The following is a 20,131-nucleotide window of genomic DNA, read 5'->3' on the forward strand; positions in this document are numbered from 1 at the left end:
CCACAAGGGATTACAGATTTATTGTCAACATAATGAGTTCTTCCAATGTACAGGTTAGGTTTACTAAGGCACACTTATTCTGATCCAATTCTGATCAGATCAAATTCTGATCTGATCCAATTCTGATATGTTTCTGATATTTGTTCCCACTGATTGCTTTTTGACCAATGATCTTACTATTCTAAAGTCAGGTTAAGTGTAGCAGGACTTAGCTGGTCGAGCATGGCACTTACAAACACAAGGGGCCGGTTTTGCAGACACAGATTAAGCCTAGTTACTGTTTAAGTTGGAAAACTCAGTCTTTGACATCTTTCTGTTATGGTGGAGTAGCCCTGTGAAGTAGCCAAAAGACGCTTAGCTCTGCATCTCAGACGCACACCAAGAGAAAAGAAAAAACGGAGAGAAAACCGAAAGAAAGAGAAAGACAACCAAACAACCTAACCCAACAGAAAGACCGCAAAATAGGGACAGACAGGCCAACAATGAACTGGTCAAAGGGGGGCAAGGGGGTAGAAGTAGATACTAAAAGAGACAATGAATGGCTGGATTAAATGTACTCAAGAAGAATGGGGGAATGACTAAGGCAAACCAAACCTGGAGACACATACGTGTGTTGACTGTTTCGGTGGGGGCGTGTTGTGAAGCGTGGGGAGTCACACATTCAGAGACAACAGCCACAAACCATGGTTCATTACAATATGAAAAGATGATGGAGGAAAATGAGAGAAAGGGCAGAGAGAGAACAGCAGACGACAAGAAAGATTTGGAGTCTGTGAGAGACAAGGAGAGGCAGAAATTGTGATACTGAAAGAAAGAAAGGCAGAAGAAGGTGACAGAGAAAGAACAGTCTAGGGAGGGGTGTAAAGGAAGGAGAGAAAGAGAACAAGAGATGAGGAAGGATGAAACCATGGGAGATTGAGTTATAGGTGTGTGAAAGCACACAGGTTTGGCATGTTGGGGGATATGTGTAGGCCTGCAGCAGATGTAGTCATTCACCGCTCAACACCCTACTGATAAAAATGTTAGCAACTCTGATTAACTACAGAGCAACATACGCACACACTGACCTCAAAAGGCATTCTCCCTCCCTCCCTCTCTCTCTCTCTCTCTCTCTCTCTCTCTGCTTGATCTTTAGCTCTGTATTTTAATTATTCTCCTCCCTCTCTCCCTCCATCTTGCTTTCTTTCTCTCTCTCTTCCACTACCTCTCGGTCTCTCTCTCCATGAAGCAGATTAAAGATTTAAGTCTCATTAGTGGAGTATCTCAGCAGCCTCCCAAATGGACCACTATGCTCTTCCTAGTGCACTACTTCAGACAAGAGCCCATTTGGCCCAAATTAAAAGTAGTGGACTACATAGGCAATAGGGTGCCCTTTAGGGCACAACAAGGTCTCAGTCTGCCTGGTCTGACGAATAAACCATATTAATACTGAATCTACTCTAACGAGCGGTGGTCTAGTGCGCCGCTAACACACACACATGCACGCACACACGCACGCACGCACACACGCACGCACGCACACACGCACACACGCACACACGCACCTAACATAAAGCTAAACACACAGTGACAGGTTAGGCAAGTATGAACTACTGTACTTCCATTTAGCTGTAAATACACTTGTGTGTGTGTGTGTTGGGGAGAGGGTTAACATGTGTTAGGAAACTTGCACTTCAACCAAATGCGTTCTATACTAGCTGATATGGAAGCCAGATGGGGCCTGCACCTGTTGTCATGGAAACAGAAGGCCAAAAAATTTGGTGATTGTACATCATGTAGATAAATGTATCCCCAACCTTCCCTGACTGGGACCCCAAATCACAGAATGAGTTGAGAAAAACATCCACACCCACAAACAGTGCCTTAGCAACAGGTACCCACACAGGTGCAAATCCACACCCACAAACAGTGCCTTAGCAACAGGTACAAACACAGGTGCAAATCCACACCCACAAACAGTGCCTTAGCAACAAGTACCCACACAGGTGCAAATCCACACCCACAAACAGTGCCTTAGCAACAAGTACCCACACAGGTGCAAATCCACACCCACAAACAGTGCCTTAGCAACAGGTACAAACACAGGTGCAAATCCACACCCACAAACAGTGCCTTAGCAACAGGTACCCACACAGGTGCAAATCCACACCCACAAACAGTGCCTTAGCAACAGGTACAAACACAGGTGCAAATCCACACCCACAAACAGTGCCTTAGCAACAAGTACCCACACAGGTGCAAATCCACACCCACAAACAGTGCCTTAGCAACAAGTACCCACACAGGTGCAAATCCACACCCACAAACAGTGCCTTAGCAACAGGTACAAACACAGGTGCAAATCCACACCCACAAACAGTGCCTTAGCAACAGGTACCCACACAGGTGCAAATCCACACCCACAAACAGTGCCTTAGCAACAGGTACAAACACAGGTGCAAATCCACACCCACAAACAGTGCCTTAGCAACAAGTACACACACAAGTGCAAATCTACACACACAAAAAGTGCCTTAGCAACAAGTACACACACAAGTGCAAATCCACACACACAAACACAGAGTTAATAAAAATAAAATAAAAACATGAAACACACTCAAAATTACACACACACTATGACAGTCTGTTCCACAGGTGGAGAGATGCAGCCAAAACCACACTATTTTTTTCAGTCTCTCTCTCTCTATCTGTCACTTACACATTTCAAGTAAGAATTGCTGTGTTTTTCCCCAAAAACTGTTATTTGGGAATGTTTATATGGTCTCCTTTTATACAGAAACATGTTTACCCTATACAGACGTCTGTTCAATAAAATGTCCCAGCATTGTGGAGCCATCTTTGAGACCATTAAAACAAGCCGAAATACCCAAATCTAAAACAATACATCTGAAAATAATGTTGACATTGCTCTTGCCACTATAAATGAAACAACTTTAAAAATTGTCATTTAAATAACTTCTGCATTTACAAGGTGTTTTGTGCACCAATGGTCAACATTTACAGAGTTTGAAAATATAACATACTGCCAGTCGTATTTACTTAGAATAACAGGGCACCAAACACACAGTTAATTTTCCACTAACGCTGGCTAGCTATTGTTGCTAATTTATAGCCTCAATGTAACATTGTTATACGTTTTCACAAAGCCAGTGGCCTTCAGGCTGTTGTTAGTGTGATGCCTGTTAGCCCATGCCTGGTAGCTACAGTTGAGTTAACAAGCCAGTGTGAACACTGCACATAAACTAACTTCTTAAAATTCCACTGCAGCGTTTCCAAACATTTGTTGTTGACTATTAACTTTTATAACTAGCTATGCTTTTTAGAGACAAACATAATTAACAAAATGTTATTGTCATTGAGTTGTGCCAGTGCATGGACCACGAGCTAATTGTAACAGTTCTAAGGTAGCTGCTTCCTAACATTAGTTGGCTCGCTTAATTGCATGTATTGCAATATTTGGTGTTAACCAGGGGTTAAATTGGGTAGGGGCCAAAACATGAATTGCATGCAATGCTTTACTATAAAGGTCAACAAACCCCCCAAGATGGATGAGTTTTAGGCTTGGCTTAAAAGTGACTCTCTTTATCTCTCTGTTCATCTCCGTCTGTTTCCCTCTCTGTCTGTTTCTTTCTCTCAGTCTGTTTCTCTCTCTCCCCATCTGTTTTTCTCTCCATCTGCGTCTCCCATCAGAGAGGTCTTCGGAATGTTGAATAATGTTTTCAAACTCTTGAAAACAGCAATTAGCTGTGGTATATTGTCAATATACAATAAAACCCCAAAGTACCTTATTGCTATTGTAAACCAATTTTCAGAAAAATTCTGTAAAAACGGCTGTGATGATATGGTCTCAAACCACGACTTTCAAAAATCAAACCAATAGGAATAAAATTGACATTTTGTCAGGAGATTTCGCTCTGTTTCAGGTTGTGTTGCGCTGTAATGATTGGTATTGGTATTTATAACCACGTTTAAATAGCTTGGCTTGGTGAGTACTGTAGGATGTAGGACCACCAGTTTGTGTTTCAAAATCGGTAATGTTGTTTTGTTATGACTGCAGTAATTAGGTTAATTGTGATTGATTGGATGCTGTGGTCCTGGGGCATCAGTGTGTAAGCAGAACAGGTTGATAATGTCAGCCCTAGGACCAGCTAGGGCAGATTTCTGTGGAAATGCACAGCTTGGTACTGATATTTGACATTTAAGTATTTTATCAAATACTCTTACCCAGAGCAACTAATAGTGAGTGCATATACACTGATCAGCCATAACATTATGACCACTGACAGGTGAAGTGAATAACACTGATAATCTTGTTATCATGGTACCTGTAAGTGTGTGGGATATATTAGGCAGCAAGTGAACATTCTGTCCTCAAAGTTGATGTGTTAGAAGCAGGAAAAATGGGCAAACGAAAGGATCTGAGCGACTTTGAAAACGGCCAAATTGTGATGGCTAGACAACTGTGTCAGAACATCTCCAAAACTGCAGTCCTTGTGGGGTGTTCCCGGTCTGCAGTGGTCAGTACCAATCAAAAGTGGTCCAAGGAAGGAAAAGTGGAGAACCGGCGACAGGGTCATGGACAGCCAAGAATCATTGATGCACGTGGGGAGCGAAGGCTGGCCCGTGTGGTCTGATCCAACAGACAAGCTACTGTAGCTCAAATAGTTGAAAAAGTGAATGCTGGTACTGAGAGAAAGGTGTCAAAACACAGAGTGCATCGCAGTTTTGCCTCGACAGGTCAGGGCTGTTTTGGCGGCAAAAGGGGGACCTACACAATATTAGGAAGGTGGTCATAATGTTATTGCTGATGGGTGTATTTCCATTCCATTTGTACTGGTGCCCTGTTGGAATTTAACCTGGTCCTGGTCAGGAACTACAGGAAACGTATGATCTCTGTAATTGCAAACAAAGATTTCTGTACCAAATATTAAGTTCTGCTTTTCTGATGTATCAAATACTTATGTCATGCAATAAAATGCTAATTAATTACTTAAAAATCATACAATGTGATTTTCTGGATTTTTGTTTTAGATTCCGTCACTCACAGTTGAAGAGTACGTATGATAAAAATTACAGACTTCTACATGCTTTGTAAGTGGGAAAACCTGCAAAATCAGAAGTGTATCAAATACTTGTTCTCACCACTGTAGCTAGCGGTGGTGGATAATTTTTTTTGTTTGAGCTGCACTAGTTAGCAGGATCCCTTTCATTGTACATGAAGTATTACTGACTGGCCATGTGTGACATTGCAAAACTTCATAAATACTGATAATTGGTGCACAATGATTAGCTAGATGCTATCAGGCATGACTAACACTTGGTCATTAAAAATATGGATTTCATTTTTATAGTTTTCATTGTTTGGTTGCTCTTTCTTCTCATAAAAACAAAAACTGATGAAAAACAGTGAAGAGAGTTTAGTCAGGTTTTAGAATATATTTGGGACTTTATTCAAGAACATGAAATGGCCCGCAGTAAACAAGCAAAGAAGAGCAGTGGAATTAATAGACATTTCTGTTGATTAGTTTTCAGGACAATGTGTGTCTAAATCATTACTACATTGGATATCTGTTCTTCCTGGACATATTAATAGGTTTTGGAAAGACCAGAAAAATACAACACAACAAGATAGTGTCAAATGTCACTTAACAACAGCTATGGAGAAGAAATAAGTGTTCTTCTAACAATTTTATATAAAAAGCATTTGCAAACTCTACAAATATATTTTTCATATATCTAGAAACATCTCTTTGGTTGAGGTCTAGGCGAGATTTAAAACACGATATGTCACAGCATATTTTAAAAACATTATAAGAATAAAAATAGATTATGAATTTCTTCTGTAACAATAGCAATGAAAAGGTCAAATCCTTCAAGTTCCTTATCTGCTGACAGGTCTTGACATTCATAAACACAGACTGTACTGATAAACATATATGTTATTTTAACATGCACGTACAGAGTGTCAACATACAAACACGCACACACACACACACACACACACTTGAGCTTGGTTAAACACAAGCATATCAGAGAGCCGATTTAGTCAAACATATACAATGCATTCAAGCCAAGATGAAAGGCAAATAAACAGTGAGAGAAAAAGAGAGAGAGAGAGAGAGAGAGAGAGAGAGAGAGAGAGAGCGCAAGAGACACATTGTCAGAGATGGATACTGTTAGAGAGATCTACAGTCAAATATGGGGTAGCCTCATACCCAGGCATAGCCAGGTAAAACAACCCCTGGAAGTGGCCATAGCATTCAATGGGAGTCACTTGTAGATTTTGCAAATCAACATACTGTAAGGCAAACGGAGTGGTATTTCTGAGTACATTTCTGAAGCAAAAAGAACACTTGTCATAACATGCAGTCTAGCCTGAGCTAGCCACTTTATATTACAAAAGAAAAAGCTAACCAGCGAATTTCATCTTTCCTAATAGCATTCTTATCTTCTTGAATCATGGCGGCCAAATGAGTGGTTGTCTTATCTCTTGAAATAATTATTGCAAGCAGAATAAAAATATATAAATTTTGTTGTCGTTGATTTGCTATATTTTATTTACTTTAAAGAAAACTTATGTTGACACCAAAGTGATAAACATTTGCATTTGTTTTATGATTGCATAATACTGTTTTTGGACAGACCAGTCTGTGACCATGGGGGAGAAACATCTGATCTTGCCGACTATTTAGCTAATGATCTGAACAGTGGAAGATAGCTAAAATAAAAATGGTACATAGATGTCTGCCACTGAAACGAGGAATGAAAAGCAGAGGTTCATTAAAAACAAGAAAAGGAAGCAGCCACGCCTAGTTTGTTTGGCCCACGATTAAAAGGCATGAATGATGTTGCCCTCCCTGGATTAAAACCAAGGTCTCCCATGTAACAGACTGTGTCTTTAACCACTACACCATACATGAACAGAGGTGTGGTGTCGGTATATTTTTGCATAGTTAAACCAATTAGTCAAAACTCCACGGACCTTGAAACAAGTTCTCTACATTAGCTAACATCCAAACCAACAACAGGTTTAACAGGGTCACTACACTACATTCAACGTGTTCAATTAGAAATAGTTTACTGAAGATGGCTAGCTAATAGCTATAACTCCAATCCCTCCATGGCTGGTTCGTTGCTTTAGAAAACAATGACAGTTGAATAGCCAACCACTACGCTTTGTGAACTACAAGGAAATTGAAAGCATTGGCTGAATCTCAAATCACATACTACCTATAGTACCTATTTCACGGATGATGATGTAGTACGTACTGTTTGGTATATAGTAAGCTAGTATGCCAGTATTGGCACCGACTGGGACATATACTAACATGTCACAAAATGTTGTCACAAAATTAACATCATGCTAAGTTTTGTTAGACACCGTTAATCATTGTGTTAAACCTTTCTTATTAAGTTTAATTCCACCACAAATAGCATCTATGAACTGTATGGCTGTATGTATTTGCCACTGGCCATTTAAACAGCTCATTAGCCAGTAATAGACCTACTAGTAACTACTTGGAAGAGTCATAAGAATTGAGCAATTTCTGGCAACTTGACCATGCAGCTCATTTTTGTTCAAGTATTGTAGTACTGTGCTCCTTGAAACAACCACACTGTCTTCTTCCTGAGGTTACCTGTGTGTTTTTCTTTGTATCACCAGCGTTATATCTGTCTGATATAAAGTTATTTACTCAGATTTATGGGTTATTGGATACACAGTTTATTATTATTATTTTAAACACAGAGAGTTTGTTGCTGCACGTGGTTGACATGCAGGCTCTGCTTGCTGGTGACGAAATGATGAGCAAGGAAAAAAGGCTGAAATTGAGAATTTGGTTGCAAAAAGAAATGCATCTGCAATTTTATGGAAATATTTGGGCTACAGACAGGATGATGTTGACCAAAAACAGGTACTTTGTCGAGAGTGCCTTGCAACTGTTGCCACAACACGACCAATTTGTTCAGTCATTTAAGGTGGCACCACAAATCCTCGTATGACGAGTGCGAAGCATCTCAATGCCGTCCAAAGCAAAAAAATATATATTGGATGCATTTGCCAGTATTACACCATATGAGAAAGGTTCCAAACGGCAGAGAGAAATCACAGATTCAATAACATTTCACATTGCCAAAGACATGTTACCAATTAACACGGTGACCAAAGAGGATTTTAAAAACATGATCTGTTTGTTTGACAAGCGGTATGTAATGCCGTCACTCAACTATTTTTCTCAAGTTGCCATCCCAGAGCTGTACGAGAAATGCAAGGCACAAGTTGAAACAGAGCTGTCACAAGTTGAATATTATACAGCAACAACGGACTTGTGGTCCAGCCGGACAACGGAGCCCTACATAAGTCTGACCGTTCACTTTATTAATGAGGACTTCCACCTGAAAAGTCTCTATTTGGAAATTGCATTTTCCCAGAGGATCATACAAGTGAGAACACCGCAACAGGGATGAGAGAACTTTAGCTGATTGAGGCCTAGATGAGAGTCCTCTAGTCTGTATAACAACAGACAATGCCGCAAACATGGTGAAGGCTGCCGCCCTGAACAAGAGGACCAGATTGCAGTGCTTTGGCCATAGACTGCATCTTGCAGTTGGTAAGTTATGCCCAATTGCGCATTCTTTTTTACTACTGTTGCTATTGCTATACTATTACCTAGCAACCTGTTCTGATTTTTTTTTTATACTTTTCATAAATACAGATTGATAGCCAAAGCTCGTTCTCAAGACATCTTATGTTTTTTCATATCGCAATATATATTGCAGAAAAACAAAATATCGCAATGTCAGTTATTTCCAATATCATGCAACCCTAGCCCAAATTCCTAACACATAATTCCTAAACATAACACATCAATTAACTGTAAGTTTGACCCTATCCCGAACCTCAAAATAGTTTTTTTCGTTGTGGGGTCCTGCAAAAAAAGTCAAGTGGGGAACAATGTGTCAGGTTTTACAGTTTTCTTGGGACTTCGGGTTCCTACATAAATTATACACATGGTTTACACACACACACGAACACGGTATGGACCCTTATCCTGTTCAAATATAAGTGTGTAAATTATACCACGACATTCTATTAAGCATTATGATTATTTTTTACCCAGGACATTTTTATGCTTACTTTGATAGAGACTGTGGTGGGAGTTTTTGATAAAAGATTTTGGGGTTTTCATTAGTTGTCAGTTATAATCATCGAAACTAAAAGAATTAAACACTCGAAATATATCAGTCTGTGTGGAATGAATGTATACATTATACACGTTTCACTTTTTGACTGGAATTACTGAAATAAATCAACTTTTTGATGATATTCAAATTTTATGACCAGCACCTGTACTTGTAGCTCAGTTGAGAAATTGTCAGAGCGAACAAAACAGCGCCCCCTCTGTCCCTGTTTAAGTAGCACATGTGTCTATTGCAGTCAGGCATACATACTGAGACAGAGGTGTGCTGTTTCGGTTAATGTGGTGCTTTCACCGCCAGTTGCCTTTAGGGGAGATTGTGTCTTATTAAGGAGAGCTGAGTCCTCTACCCCACCCCCCAACCCAACCGTAATTCACACTCATGATTGTGTGTGCCTGTGTTTGTGCATGCGTGCATGTGTGTGTGAGGGTGTGCAACCACACAAAACAATGAAGTGTCTATGAAATGCTGACTCTCTGACGCCAAGAGGAAGCATGCAGTTCAATGGAATAGACACGCACGAGCGTAAGCACATGGTCATGCGTGTGCGCACACACACTAAGGCACACACACACGCCCACAGACTGTGAAGAGGTATGATCAATACGATCCTTTAGTGAATTGATCTGAAGTCTCAGTGGAAAAATGCTTTAAGTTCATTATGTTAAATGATTTGTGTGTTTGTGTGCGGTTTGATCATGTGTTAATGTTAAGGGGTGTCCATCATATTGGGACTGCCAGGACTACTATTCAGAGGATTTGTGTTGTTGTTTCACAGTGTCTGTTTCTTTCTCGCTAACACCGATAAATTAAGGATGAAAACGAGATTAGCTCATATGTACAATTTTCTTTTTTAACAAATTAACACAAACCAAACCCACATGAACAAAAGCATTTGGGAACTAAAAAAGTACAGTTGTGCTCATATGTTTGCATACCCTGGGAGAAATTGTGAAAGTTTGGCATTGATTTTGAAAATAAGACTGATCTGTCACAATCATAAAACAAAACATGGCAATAAAGAAAACAAAAGACTGACCCCTGTTCAAAAGTCTGCATACCCTTAGTTCTTAATACTGTGTATTGGCCCCTTTAGCATCAATGACAGCATGCAGTCTTTTGTAATAGTTGTCTATGAGGCACTGAATTCTTGCAGGTGGTATAGCTACTCATTTGTCTTGGCAAAATTCCTCCAGGTCATGCAAAGTCTTTAGTTCTCTTGCATGAACCGCATGTTTGAGATCTCCCCAGAGTGGATCGACGTTATTTAGGTCAGGTGACTTCACCTTTGTCTGCTGTAACCACTGGAGGGTCAACTTGGACTTTTGTGCTGTTGTACTGGAAAGTCCAAGAGCGTCCCATCCGCAGCTTTCGTGCAGAAGAATGCAGATTGTCTGCCAGTACTTTCTGATAACATTCCATTCATCTTGCTATACATTTTAGAGCTCACACACCCCCTAAACATCAGTGAGCCACCACCATGCTTCACAGTGGGGATGGTATTCATTTCACTATAGGCCTTTTTGACCCCTCTCCAAACATAGCGCTTATGGTTGTGACCATAAAGTTCTATTTTGGTTTCGTCACTCCAAATTACAGTGTGCCAGAAGCTGTGAGGCGAGTCTTTGAAAATTAAATGCCAAATTGCTTTTCATTAACATTTTAATATTGACAGTAAATGTGCATACCAGTACATGAACATTAAAATTGATTGCATTTAAATTTTTCATATTGACTGAAATAATGCAGGCAAAAGTGGAAAATTAAAATGCAATGTGGGATTGCATTAACATTTAATTAAGTTAACTATATGCTTCCAGACTTTTCAGCCATCATACAGCAATGTATATCCACTCTGTACTACCATGAATCTCATATATTTAAAATAATAATTGTATTACATTACCCTTTTATATTGATATTGTTTTCTAAAAAACAAACCAGCCATGGAGTGATTGGAGTTATTGTTTTCATTATAGGTACCGTACAGCTATTAGCTAGCCATCTACGGTCATCTTTGTCCAAGAATAGACTTTAGTTCCCTAAATAAACATTCTGTAGTCCACGTTATTTCAGCAAAAATGGAATGGCTGAGGTAAAAGTTGCATTCCCGCTGTTTAAATAGCTTAATTGTTAAAGACATGACCACATGGAAAACCACAGATCAAAACCAGAGTCGGACAACAACATTCATCCCTTCTAATCGCGGGCCTGCTGAACTAGTCTTGCCTGGTTCCTTTTCGGGTTTTTCTTTCCTTCGGGGCACACACACATAAACACTCACATTGAGAACTTCTCCAGGAGGTTAGGAGTATAAACCTCTAATCCTAATCCACGGAAAGGAATTTTTGGAAGATCGCCAGTTCAGGATCAACACACATTAAAATGATCCATTGGAATAAACAAATCGAAGGTGCATTGAAATGGCTTTTAAACATTACAAAAGGTTGTTATGAGCCTCAACGCTCGACAACACAAATGGTTACAGCACTTTTTCTTCACACGTCAAGGCTGTCCATGACCACTGACACAGAGCAGTACCTCGCTAGCCTTTATGCTTTTATCTAATGTAGGCCTGCAATCTGAAGGTCACACACTTTCAGCCTGTGTTTGTAGCCTAATCTTGCACAGCGCCCCAAGTCTAATCTTGTTTTTGGACACCTCTGCAGGTATGGTGAAACAGTCCATCAAACTTGGCGTTCATTAGCCAATAGCATTGTATTGAGAAATTCCTGCTGCATCAGGCATTGGCTTAGTCTACCGACCAATCGTCTCTGACAGCACCTCCCACTCACATGGGTCGTGTGCCGCCAAGTACCAGTCTTTACATTATAACATTGTTGTGGGACAACTTAGGAAGCAGCTGAGATGTCTTGACAAGTACTGCACTGACTTGGTGCTGAACGAAGCAGTTCCTGCTTCACGAACACTTGTTCATTGAAATACATTTTACTAATGTAAAATAATCCCTCTATCTTTCACCACTTTGCGGTCTGCTGAAGCACTTAAATGCGTGAAACTTATTCTTTTTCTTTTTTAAGAGAAATTAACTAAAGCTAGACTGGATGCAATCAACAAGCATTTTTTACGAAACCAAACGCAAGAAACAACGCTCCATTTGAAGCCACGCCTCTGTGTTTTGAAAAAGAAAACTAACACTACTCAGGAAGGTAACACCCACAGAATGATATGCCAACTCTCAGTGAGGTCAACTTTCAAACTGTGGACGAGGTCACTGAAAGCCTAAACTAATGGTGCTTTTCCATTGCACGGCTCGACTCTACTCGCTTTGGGAGCTTTTCCATTGCATGATGCCAGCTCGACTTGGCTCTACACGTCTCGCCTTTTTTGCTTTTCCACTGACCAAAAGTTAGGATAGTACCTGGTACCACATACTTTTTTAGTACCTGCTCCGTCGAGGTTCCAAGCAAGCTGAGGTGATACCAAAACGTGCCGTGAACACACGCAAGACTTCTGATTGGACAAGAGTGACTCAAAGCGGGCAGCAAAGCAAAACAAGCTGTTCAGCTGTTAACCGTCCAGTGTCAGAGAATGGTTAAGACGAGAATGGCGCCTCTTTGCGGCTCTGTCCCAGGAGTCCTTGCATTGAAATGGGGTTAATTTTAGTGCCAGTGCATAGGACCAGACTCGTAATTTAAGCAATCGTATTTTCCCAAAAGGGGTTTTTGAACCGCTCTTAGTCTGACCCGTCGCCTTTCAAAAACCCCTTAATGATGAAAAATATTTTGTGCCCTGTGACGTCGCCCGGCATGGCGCAGCCGGGGCCCCACCCTGGAGCCAGGCCCGGGGTTGGGGCTCGTCCGCGAGCGCCTGGTGGCCGGGCCTTTCCCCATGGGGCCCGGCCGGGCCCAGCCCGAACGATCAACATGGGGCCGCCCTCCTGTGGGCTCACCACCCACAGGAGGGACCATAAGGGGCCGGTGCAGAGAGGATCGGGCGGCAGTCGAAGGCGGGGGCCTAGACAACCCGATCCCTGGACACGGAAGCTAGCTCTAGGGACGTGGAACGTCACCTCGCTGGCGGGGAAGGAGCCTGAGATCGTGCGTGAGGTTGAGAGGTTCCGACTAGAGGTAGTCGGGATCACCTCTACGCACGGCTTGGGCTCCGGAACCACACTCCTTGAGAGAGGATGGACTCTTCACCACTCTGGAGTTGCCCATGGTGAGAGGCGGCGGGCTGGTGTGGGTTTGCTTATAGCTCCCCAGCTCTGCCGCCATGTGTTGGAGTTTACCCCGGTGAACGAGAGGGTCGTTTCCCTGCGCCTACGGGTCGGGGATAGGTCTCTCACTGTTGTTTGTGCCTACGGGCCGAACGGCAGTGCAGAGTACCCGACCTTCTTGGAGTCTCTGGGAGGGGTGCTGGAAAGTGCTCCGACTGGGGACTCTATCGTTCTACTGGGGGACTTCAACGCCCACGTGGGCAACGACAGTGACACCTGGAGGGGCGTGATTGGGAGGAACGGCCCCCCTGATCTGAACCCAAGCGGTGTTCAGTTCTTGGACTTCTGTGCTAGTCACAGTTTGTCCATAACTAACACCATGTTCAAGCATAAGGGTGTCCATCAGTGCACGTGGCACCAGGACACCCTAGGACGCAGGTCGATGATCGACTTTGTCGTTTCATCTGACCTGCGGCCGTATGTCTTGGACACTCGGGTGAAGAGAGGGGCGGAGCTGTCAACTGATCACCACCTGGTTGTGAGTTGGATCCGATGGCGGGGGAGGAAGCTGGACAGACTCGGCAGGCCCAAGCGTACTGTAAGGGTCTGCTGGGAACGTCTGGCAGAGTCTCCTGTCAGAGAGATCTTTAACTCCCACCTCCGGAAGAGCTTCGACTGGATCCCGAGGGAGGCTGGAGATATTGAGTCCGAGTGGACCATGTTCTCCACCTCCATTGTCGAAGCGGCCGCTCGGAGCTGTGGCCGTAAGGTCTCCGGTGCCTGTCGAGGCGGCAATCCCCGAACCCGGTGGTGGACACCGGAAGTAAGGGATGCCGTCAAGCTGAAGAAGGAGTCCTATCAGGCCTGGTTGGCTTGTGGGACTCCTGACGCAGCTGACGGGTACCGACAGGCCAAGCGGGCTGCAGCCCGGGTGGTTGTGGAGGCAAAAACTCGGGCCTGGGAGGAGTTCGGTGAGGCCATGGAGAAGGACTATCGGCTGGCCTCGAAGAGATTCTGGCAAACCATCCGGCGCCTCAGGAGAGGGAAACAGTGCCCTACCAACGCTGTTTACAGTAGAGGTGGGCAGCTGTTGACCTCAACTGGGGATGTCGTCGGGCGGTGGAAGGAGTACTTCGAGGATCTCCTCAATCCCGCCGTCACGTCTTCCATTGAGGAAGCAGAGGAGGAGGGCTCAGAGGTGGACTCGTCCATCACCCGGGCTGAAGTCACAGAGGTGGTTAAGAAACTCCTCGGTGGCAAGGCACCGGGGGTGGATGAGATCCGCCCTGAGTACCTCAAGTCTCTGGATGTTGTGGGGCTGTCTTGGCTGACACGCCTGTGCAACATCGCGTGGCAGTCGGGGACAGTGCCTCTGGGATGGCAGACCGGGGTGGTGGTCCCTCTTTTTAAGAAGGGGGACCGGAGGGTGTGTTCCAACTATAGGGGGATCACACTTCTCAGCCTCCCCGGGAAAGTCTATGCCAGGGTTCTGGAGAGGAGAATACGGCCGATAGTAGAACCTCGGATTCAGGAGGAACAGTGTGGTTTTCGTCCAGGCCGTGGAACACTGGACCAACTCTATACCCTCTACGGGGTGATAGAGGGTTCATGGGAGTTTGCCCAACCAGTCCACATGTGTTTTGTGGATTTGGAGAAGGCATTCGACTGTGTCCCTCGCGGCATCCTGTGGAGAGTGCTTCGGGAATATGGGGTCCTGGGTCCTTTGCTAAGGGCTGTCAGGTCCCTGTACGACCGAAGCAGGAGCTTGGTCCGCATTGCCGGCAGTAAGTCAGACTTGTTCCCTGTGCATGTTGGACTCCGGCAGGGCTGCCCTTTGTCACCGGTTCTGTTCGTAATTTTTATGGACATAATTTCTAGGCGCAGCCAGGGTCCGGAGGGTGTCAGGTTTGGGGACCACACGATTTCGTCTCTGCTCTTTGCGGATGATGTTGTCGTGTTGGCCCCTTCAAGCCAGGACCTTCAGCATGCACTTGGACGGTTTGCAGCCGAGTGTGAAGCGGTGGGGATGAAAATCAGTACCTCCAAATCCGAGGCCATGGTCCTCAGTCGGAAAAGGGTGGCTTGCCCACTTCAGGTTGGTGGAGAGTGCCTGCCTCAAGTGGAGGAGTTTAAGTATCTAGGGGTCCTGTTCACGAGTGAGGGAAGGATGGAACGGGAGATTGACAGACGGATCGGTGCAGCTTCTGCAGTAATGCGATCGATGTATCGGTCTGTCGTGGTGAAGAAAGAGCTGAGCCGCAAGGCGAAGCTCTCGATTTACCGGTCAATCTACGTTCCTACTCTCACCTATGGTCATGAGCTTTGGGTCATGACCGAAAGGACAAGATCCTGGATACAGGCGGCCGAAATGAGCTTTCTCCGCAGGGTGGCTGGGCGATCCCTTAGAGATAGGGTGAGAAGCTCGGTCACCCGGGAGGAGCTCAGAGTAGAGCCGCTGCTCCTCCACATCGAGAGGGGTCAGCTGAGGTGGCTTGGGCATCTGTTTCGGATGCCTCCGCAACGCCTTCCTGGGAAGGTGTTCCGGTCCCGTCCCACCGGGAAGAGACCCCGGGGAAGACCTAGGACACCCTGGAGGGACTATGTCTCCCGGCTGGCCTGGGAACGCCTCGGTGTCCCCCCGGAAGAGCTGGAGGAAGTGTCTGGGGAGAGGGAAGTCTGGGCATCCCTGCTTAGACTGCTGCCCCCGCGACCCGGCCCCGGATAAGCGGAAGAAGATGGTATGGTATGGTATTTTCCCAAAACTCTTCTCAGTTTGGACCTACACACTGGCATTGAAATCAACTCGTTATCCCCATGAGAAACCCACAAAGACGCGCTGACCTCATCTTTCTCCTCCTCTGGGGTTTTTTAGGCTATCGAGCATACATTGCACTGGTCAAAGTAGTAACGTAAGGCCAAACAGAAGCAGCCTGCCAAGCTTTCTAACCATTTTTGCAGTCTGCAATTTATTAAGACCAAAGTTACTGCTTACGCATTCTTCCTCACTACTACTAGTGTGTCAATCGGCGTGGTATTATAGCCGGCAATTAATAAAGCAATCATTTCTACATTTTAATGGAGATGGAGGGGTTATGTAGGATGTTTTAAATGTGTTGGTGTTGAGTTGTAAGGTGTATACACTTAAATCTAACAGAACATTGCAGTTACGTCACCTTTTCTACTACAGGGCGATCATTCTGTTCTACATTTTCACGGTTTATCAAACAGGGTCTGACCATGTTATCCAGATTTCGTTTACTTTTGATTTGCCACTTTACGTTCGAAGCTTGTCAATTTAAAATAAATTTGATGGAGTTCAATCAATAGATTTTTCTGTTCACTGCAGGGTTTATGTTAGTTGGCTAATGCTGGCTTTTTGCCAGAATCAGGTGTAGATATCTCCATTATTGTTCCCATGTGTGTAGTGCTGGAGGTGGCGTCACGGCAGTTTTCCTGTGATGTCACAATGGGTGGATACAGGGTACTATCTGCAGTGGAAAGCAAACCGAGGCGAGGCGTGTAGAGACGAGTTGAGCTGAAACCATGCAGTGAAAAAGCTCCCAAAGCGAGGAGCGTAGTGGTTTGCCCTGGCCGTGTTAGCGCCCGTACTGAAAACTCATTATGCAAAATGCGACAGCCAATCAGGGCACGCCCCTATATAGGACCAGTGAGCCCCGGTAACTAACGTTATGTCGTGGAGCTCCGCCCCCTACAGGGGTTTTAGCTCCTAGTGGTTTACGGTAGAGCCAGTGAGCCAAGAATGTACTCCCTGCCAGACCCAACCAGCACGACTCGCAGTGTTCAGTTGAAATCATCCCTTACAACATCCGCGATAGCTGACGAGGTCAGCGTAATGATGGAAATCCTCCCTCAGGGCAGACCAACCCAGGGAGAAGAAGGGATGTTGAGCTCAAACGAAAGGGAAATGTATCCGTTCCACATAAGCACAACAAAAACACTCACGTACCACAACATCACAAGATGAGGGGCACGGGGATACATAAAGAAATTACCATATGAGGGAAGCCCCGAGGAGGAGGCAAACCCATGCATTGCCGGGCAGTGCCAATACTCCTGAACCAAGCAAGCTACAGAATGCTGTAGTGTTAGAGCAGGGATAGAATTGAGGCAAAGCATAAGATTCCCTAGCAAATTCAGAGATCTCGGACAGCTGCGCCAAGAACCGAATGAACAAGGCGTCTATTTACTGGAGACACGTCCAGTAAATAGAAACGGACAAACGCAGAGGGCGACGACCACGCAGCGGCCCAAATGTCATCAACCCTGACCTCGAAGAAAAGGGCAGAGGAGGCTGCAACACCCCTTGTGGAGTGTGCACGGAGACCCTCCGGAACCAAAGTGATGCAGTCACAAAGCCAGTGGGAGAGACGCTGCTTAGAAAGCAGACGACCCACCCGGGAATCTGAATAACAGATAAACAGCTGGGGAGTCAGTCTGATAGACCTGGTGCGCTCTACGTAAAGGGCAAGAGCGCGTACCGGACACAGACAGTGGAGCCTCTCGTCCTCCTCACGAAGGCCTGTAAATCGATAGTCCTCTACCGAAAAGAGCTGGTGATAACCTTGGGTACGAAGGACGGATAAGGTCTCAGCGTAGCGCAACCTAAGTCCTCTCTGATAGCCAGGCAGCCCGGGCGCACCGAGAGTGTGCAGAGATCACTCACTCACTTAGCAGAGTACAAAGCGATGAGCAAGGCTGTCTTAAGGGAGAGAAACTTAAGAGAACACTGCTGTAAGGGCTTGAATGGAGGCTCACAGAGAGTGCCCAGCACTGTAGCAAGGTCCCACTGTGGAGCGTCTAGCCTGGCCACCGGGCGCAGACGGCACATACCCAAAAGGAAACGGTGGAGGAGAGGGAGGCTGAAAACCGTGTTTAGCCGTAGGGCGATCTGGCGCCACCAGGATGAGTCTTCCGCCTTGATCAGAGCCAACAGACGCTTTGCAGTGCTGCGGGGGAATGCGCAAAGGAGGCCCCTAGGCCAGGGTTGGTGCGCGAACACGTCCAACCCCAGAAGAGGAAATTCCTTCCGTCCCTCGTCAGTCTTCTTAAAAGAAGCCATGGCAGTGTGAACTGCGTCGCCGATTAAGCCCTCCTGGAACAGAGGTACATTCACGAGGGTTGCGCAATAGGCATCGCGTAAGGAGGACAAAGACAGTCGAGGTGACGTGTCCGACCGCGGAAGAAGCCACTGTGCGTCCGGCGCAAACTGTCTGAGCTTCATTAAGGTGGAGGATAGCCTTTAGATTACCCGCTACCTCTTCGACATCACGTGACGACGGAGTAGGAGAACGGTCTAAAATATGGGAGGCAGCTGACGCGAGGAGAGCAACATTGTTCGCCGCGGCCAGGGCCAGTGATCCCAGGATGTAAATGTATCCCACAGCTGCCCCGTGTAGCGGTCCTTGGTGGATGGCAAGGCAGGCTTCTTCCCCGACCAGCCCAAGGAAGGCAGGAAATGTGCGGCCAACTTGGGCTCTAGAGGAGGGACGGCTGAGCTGATGGGAGTCTGCCTACCATCGACTCTGGTGAAGGTAGCGTAGGATTTTACGGGAGCTCTGGCAGAAGTCGGAGAAGACCAGGATCCCTCGGCAAACGCATCAAAACCACAGACCTCAAGCACAGGGGAGTGCTCTGATTGGCTGTCGCATCTTGCATAATGCGTTTTCAGTACAGCCGCTAACACGGCTAGGGTAAACCACTAGAAGCTAAAGCCCCTCTAGGGGGCGGAGCTCCATGGCATATAACTGAACCGATCGCTGTTTGTAAGGTACCACGGAGCAACAAATTATTCCTGCAGCCTGTGGCCAGCCTGCATTGGTAGGACCTGTAACCATGCCATAACAGTCGATGTGAGGATGGCCTGGCCAATAGCAGCAAATTATTCTTGCAGCCTGTGGCCTGGCCAGTGTAGTAAGTGTGTGTGTGTGTATAGAAAGAGCAAGAGAGTTTGTAGGACAAGGAATAGCCTTTGTGCGTCAGAGGCACTGACAAAGTGTGTGTTTGTAAGCGCGTGTGTGGTTGCAAGTAGGGGTCATGGGGTTTGTGGTCGAGGTGATAAAAGTTGCCACAGGAGGCAATGACAGAACGCACACACACATGCACATATAGGGTTGAAAAAACACCCACTTCCTTTACAGAGAGAGAAAGAGATCAAAAGATTGAGCAAGACAGAAAGGTTAAAAGACACTGAGAGAGAGAAAGTCAACTAGTAAACAATCTGGTAAACAATATTTATCAGGTTGTTCATTTTCGTTTGTAATTTACTTACCATAAAGACGTCTAAGTTTGTCTGTTGCATTGCAAACATTTGATATTATGGGGCTGATATTATATTATTCGATCAAAACTTTGCAAGACTTGGTTTGTGATTTTGTTGTAGGGCGAGCAAAAAGGCATTCAAGTCAATCTTGAGTCCTAACAAGACCTGCTCACTTTGATCTCCACTAATCAGAATTTTGCTCACAATTGGGTGGGACAAAATATGATCTATGTAGAGTTAAATAAACTCTTCAGTTTTTACTGGGGACTTCTACTGTGAACTATTTGAACATGGTCACAACACTGAACACTTTCACATGCAGTATCGCTCAAAAGTTTGGACACACCATTAAGCGTGTCCCAAATTGTGCCTGGTACAGTACACAGAAACACACCCACATGGAAATCACAAGATGCTATTTTAACATGACCAAACAATGTCTAACCCATAGCCGGGAAGTACGGGCCAATAGT

At 45.0% G+C, this 20,131-nt stretch overlaps 1 protein-coding gene across 2 annotated transcripts in view; it reads right to left on the minus strand.

Annotated features, from left to right (window-relative positions):
- Positions 1-20,131, minus strand: part of arrb2b (arrestin, beta 2b) — a 68,637-nt gene that overhangs the window by 23,333 nt on the left and 25,173 nt on the right. The window lies entirely within an intron of this gene.

This window comes from Esox lucius, chromosome 24 (assembly GCF_011004845.1).
Source record: "Esox lucius isolate fEsoLuc1 chromosome 24, fEsoLuc1.pri, whole genome shotgun sequence".
NCBI lineage: Eukaryota > Metazoa > Chordata > Actinopteri > Esociformes > Esocidae > Esox > Esox lucius.